Raw genomic sequence first — 5,285 nt, 5'->3', positions numbered from 1 at the left:
CTCTCTCTCTCTCTCTCTCTCTCTCTCTCTCTCTCTCTCCCTCCCTCCCTCCCTCCCTCTTCCCCCCCCCTCTCTCTCTCTTTCAACTGAGCCCCGAATTTCTGTTGCTAAGTGAGACATTTGTTAAGTGAGTTTTGCCCCATTTTATACCCTTTCTAGCCACACTTGTTAAGTGAATCCCTGCAGTTGTCAAGTTAGCAACACGGTTGTTAAGTGACTCCAGCTTCCCCATCGATTTTGCTGGTCAGAAGTTCGCAAAAGGTGATCACATGACCCCAGGGACACTGCTACTGTCATAAATATGAGTCAGTTGTCAAGCGACTTGAATGTTGATCACATGACCATGGGGAAGATGCAACATTGTAACTATGAAAATTTTCAGTGCCATTGTAAGATCCTGATCTCATGTTTTCTTTTCAAAGAAACAGAAAATACACAATGACTGTTACTAGACTAGGTAGGTAGGTAAATATAGATAAATAGATAGATAGATAGATAGATAGATAGATAGGTAGGTAGGTAGGTAGGTAGGTAGGTAGGTAGGTAGGTAGGTAGGTAGATAACCTTTATTGTCATTTTGCCATGCCTTAAAAAAATTCAGAGAAATTGGAATTGTTTCAGAGAAGGACAATAGTGATGATCAGAGAACTAGAAACTGATTCTGGTTGCTGGAATTGGGTAGGTCTAGTTTAATGAGAAGAAGGACAAGTGGTGACAGGATATCTCAGAGGCTGCCACAAAGAAGAGGGAGTCAAGCTATTCTCCAAAGCACCTGAAGGCAGGACGAGAAGCAACGGATGGAAACTAATCAAGGAGAGAAGCAACCTAGAACTAAGGAGGAATTTCCTGACATTGAGAACAATTAATCAGCGGAACAACTTGCCTCCAGAAGTTGTGGGTGCGCCAACACTGGAGGTTTTTAAGGAGAGATTGGACAACGATTTGTCTGGAATGGTATAGGATCTCCTGCTTGAGCAGGGGGTTGGGCTAGATGACCTCCAAGGTCCCTTTCAACACTGTTATTCTGTTATTTATTTCTGTGAAGAGAAGTTGAAAGAGCTGAATAGGTTTAGCCTTGAGGGAGACTGAGGGAGAAGATGAAAGCATTTTTCAAGTACCTGAAAAGATGCCAAATGGAAGAGCTGTTTTCTCTTATTCCTAAGTGCAAAACACCAGTTTCAATTACAGGAAAGCAGTTTCTACCTGATTGTTAGAAAACAGATCCTAGTGGTAGGAAGAGTCCAGCAGTAGAAACAACTAAACAGCTTTATCCTTTACTTGATACGCTATGCTAAGCAGAGACTGAAACTCAGTAGCCATCTGTCTGGCTACTGGCTTTTGTTTGAATCCCTGCGTTGAATAGGTCAGTGATGGCGAACCTTTTAGAGACCCAGTGCCCAAACTGCAACTCAAAACCCACTTATTTATCACCAGGTGCCGGGTAGGTGTGGCCACGGTGGTCATGGCAGACTGGGTGGGCGGGGCCAGGGCGGCGGAGGCCAGTCCCTCACCATCTCCGGGGCATGGCACATGTACCCACAGAGAGGGCTCTGAGTGCTGCCTCTGGCACGCATGCCATAGGTTCGCCACCACTGGAATAGGGCTTGGATACAGATATATGTATATGATTGTATGTATTTGCAACACAATAGCTGCTCAAGCTTTAGCACTCCTTACAGCAATGGTGGCGAACCTATGGCATGCGTGCCAGAGGCGGCACTCGGAGCCCTCTCTGTGGGCACACGTGCCATTGCCCCAGCCTCACCTTCCCCCGCGACCCTCTCCTCTCCAGCAGCCCCCCTGAAGGAGAGTCGCCCCTGAGCGTGACCCACACGGAGCAGCGCAGCCAAGGACATGGCAGCCAGGCAGTATAGACAAGACTCTGCCCTCACACCCCATTCATGCTCAGTTGATGCTGCAGGGCGCGGGCAGAGGGCGTGACTGCCATAGCGCTGCTGGGCTGCCTGGGTGATGTGCGGTGGGCCCTGGAGGCGGTGAGTGGCCCTGCAGGCAGGCGGGGCGGGGGATGAAGGGGTGGAGCGGGGGCGGGGCAGGGGGGTGGAGTGGGGGCGGGACCAGTTTTTGGGCACTCGGTCTCTAAAAGGTTCACCATCACTGCCTTACAGTGTGATAAGATTCCATATTACAGTTAGTCCTCAACTTACAGCCATTTGTCTAATGATCGCTCAAAGTTACAACGGCACTCAGAAAGTGACTTAGGAGGATTTTTCACTCTTACGACTGTTGCGGCCTCCCCACGGTCACGTGACCAAAATTCAGATGCATGGCAACTATTTATGACGGTTGCAGTGTCCCTGGGTCATGAGATCCCCTTTTGTGACCTCCTGACAAGCCCAGTCAATGGGGAAGGCAGATTCACTTCACAACCGTGTTACAAATTTTACAACCGCAGGGATTAACAAGTGTGGCAAGAAAGGTCGTAAAATGGGGCAAAACTCACTTAACAACGGTCTCCCTTAGCAACACAAACTTTGGGCTCAGTGGTGGTTATAAACTGAGGACTACCTTTACAAAATGTATTGGGATTTCTTGTACTCACACGCAGCAGAGAATGGTTGTTTTAGCCTACTTTTAGACTAGAAAGCTATGGAGATCTAGGCTTATCTGGCATATTGCTACAAACATATCATATGAAATGAAGATGATTTATGCCGGTCCTGGGATGTGTATATTCTCGGTGGCAATAGCTCCCTGAAGTCTCAAGATCAGAAATATTGACGAGTTTTGCCATTTGAAATGCTTTTAGCTGACATCCCAAGGGATATTCTGTCTTCCAGCCATAGTGCTTACGATGACTTACAACACATTTTGTTTTTGTTTTTTAAAAAAGGGCGATCGGGATGCAAATACAGTACATCAAAAGGCAAAACACTGGAAGATTAACACTGCAGCAAAGTGGTTTGACCAGCCAGATGATCTTAAACCTCTAGGTAAAATGGGATTCTGAAAACGGTAGAGTTCCATAGGTGGGGTTTTTTTTTTTCAAGAGGCTACTGGACTTTCTTTGTTTTTCCTTGAAGATATTTTGCTTCTCATGCAAGAAACGTCTTCAGTTCAAAATTGAAGGAAAGTCCAGTTGCCTCTTGAAAAAAGCACCTTTGGGATAACCATGACATGGATAACTGAGTATCTCCATAGACAAGAGTTCCATCTGCATCAAAATGTGGATAAATGCTATGGGAAGAATTTGAAATTATAAAAAGTTGGGTGAAGAAGGCAAAACGGAGTGGTTTCCTTGTTCCTATTTTATTTCATTTCAATCAATTGGAATAGAGCTGGAAAGAATCTTGGAGGTCTTCTAGTCCAACCCCCTGCTCAAGTAGAAGACCCTATACCAGGGGTAGGCAACCTCAGCTCTTTTATGACTCATGGACTTCAACTCCCAGAATTCCTGAGTCAGCTATGCTATGCTGACTCAGGAATTCTGGGAGTTGAAGTCCATGAGTCATAAAAGAGCCGAGGTTGCCTACCCCTGCCCTATACCATTTGAAACAAATGGCTGTCCAGTCTCTTCTTAAAAACCTCAAATACTGGAATCCTGCTATTATGTCTCCCCTAATCCTTCTTTTCTCTAGACTAGCCATATGCAGTTCCTATAAGCGTTCTTCTTATGTTTTAGTCTCCAGACCTTTAACATATTAGTTGTTCTTCTCTGAAAAGCATGAAATGAAATGAATTCATTTTTTTGTTAACTAGCAACTCCACTTGGAAAATTTGGGGTGTCCATATAGCCAGATCCTGAAGTTGAAACTCAAGTACTTTGGCCACCTAATGAGAAGGAAGGACTCACTGGAGAAGAGCCTAATGCATGGAAAGATTGAGGGCAACAGAAGAAGGGGACGACAGAGAATGAGGTGGCTGGATGGAGTCACTGAAGCAGTAGTGTGAGCTTCAATGGACTCCAGAAGATGGTAGAGGACAGGAAGGCCTGGAGGAACAATGTCCATGGGGTCGCGATGGGTCGGACATGACTTCACAACAAAGGCTGGTTCTTCAACAGGAATAGTCAGTTGGGTAGAATAGTACGAAACTTAGACATCCCATTGGAAATATGGTAAAATGCCATTATTCCGGTCTTTTCAATATTATTTAAGAGGACCTGGGATTTTCTAGCAGTGATTATCAATTGTATATCAGAAAGTAGTGATTATCAATTGTACATTAGGAAGCAGCGTTGACAAATCAGCACTATTTAAATATTTATTTTTAATCATTTTCTTAAACTTTGTATTGTATTGTATTAGTTGTTTTTAAACTGGCTGTAAGCCACCCTGAGTCCTCCGGGAGAAGGGCGGGGTATAAATATAATTAAAAAAAAAAAAAATTTGATTAGAAACAATTGCATGTAACTGTGATTGCAGAACAGGGTCCAAATAATGCCCTGTGCTTTTCTTTCTTAAAGAAAGTTTTCTTTTACAACCACCTGCAAAGGATAAGGCGTTTGAGGAAGTTAAGGGAAATAATAAGAGGAAAATGTCTTAATTGTAACAATAAATTCAATCTAACAAATTATCAGGATCCAATCTGGGTTGGTCACCCAGACCGGATGATTAGTCTTCCAAGCTTTCGGACTCGTGCTGTGGAGCCCACTCTCAGGGAGTTTCTCTCTCACCAGAATTGTCTGCTTTGGGCTATTCTATGCGTAGTATTTATATGGTGCCTGGTTGGTGTGGCTTCTTATTTGTTGATTGGGTGTTGATGGCTGGCTATTAAGTCGTTGTCGGTTGTTTCCTTGTGCTGCCAAGTCCTTGGCTCCTGATAAGCTGGTGGTAAATCAGCAGTCTTATTGAGTGACAAGAGGCCTGTTTCCCAGCCTTCAATCATTTCCCTGGCTATTTTTGTACTTGCTCGGCCAACAATCTTAGTAGCTGCGAAATTGAAAGTATGTCATTGTTCATTGCAATGTGAGACTATCGATGAATTCAGGTCTCCATGTCTGACCGCTCTCTTGTGTTCTTGTAATCTGATTGCTAGCTTCCTTCCCATCTGTCTTACATAATTACAGGGGCAATCCTTGCAGGGGATTTGGTAGATTACATTAGAGGTATCTCCTAGGATATCCTCCCTCTCTCTCTCTCTCTCTCTCTCTCTCTCTATATATATATATATATATATATATATATATATATATATATATATATATATCTTTCCAAAAACAAACTGTGAACACCAGGAGTATATTAAACTATACAAAGTTTAATAACATAAAACATAAAACAAAACTACACCAAGCTTTCGTCGGACTCCTTCCGACTTCGTCAGGG

General features: G+C 43.8%; 1 protein-coding gene across 1 annotated transcript in view; it reads left to right on the top strand.

The window, feature by feature from the left end:
* TYR (tyrosinase) overlaps positions 1-5,285 on the top strand; it is a 45,314-nt gene that overhangs the window by 1,376 nt on the left and 38,653 nt on the right. The window lies entirely within an intron of this gene.

The sequence above is a fragment of the Protobothrops mucrosquamatus genome, unplaced genomic scaffold (genome assembly GCF_001527695.2).
Source record: "Protobothrops mucrosquamatus isolate PMUCROS unplaced genomic scaffold, P.Mucros_1.0 scaffold_92, whole genome shotgun sequence".
NCBI classification, from domain to species: domain Eukaryota; kingdom Metazoa; phylum Chordata; class Lepidosauria; order Squamata; family Viperidae; genus Protobothrops; species Protobothrops mucrosquamatus.
Note: the sequence above shows the minus strand (reverse complement) of the source record. Positions and strands in the feature narration are given on the sequence as shown.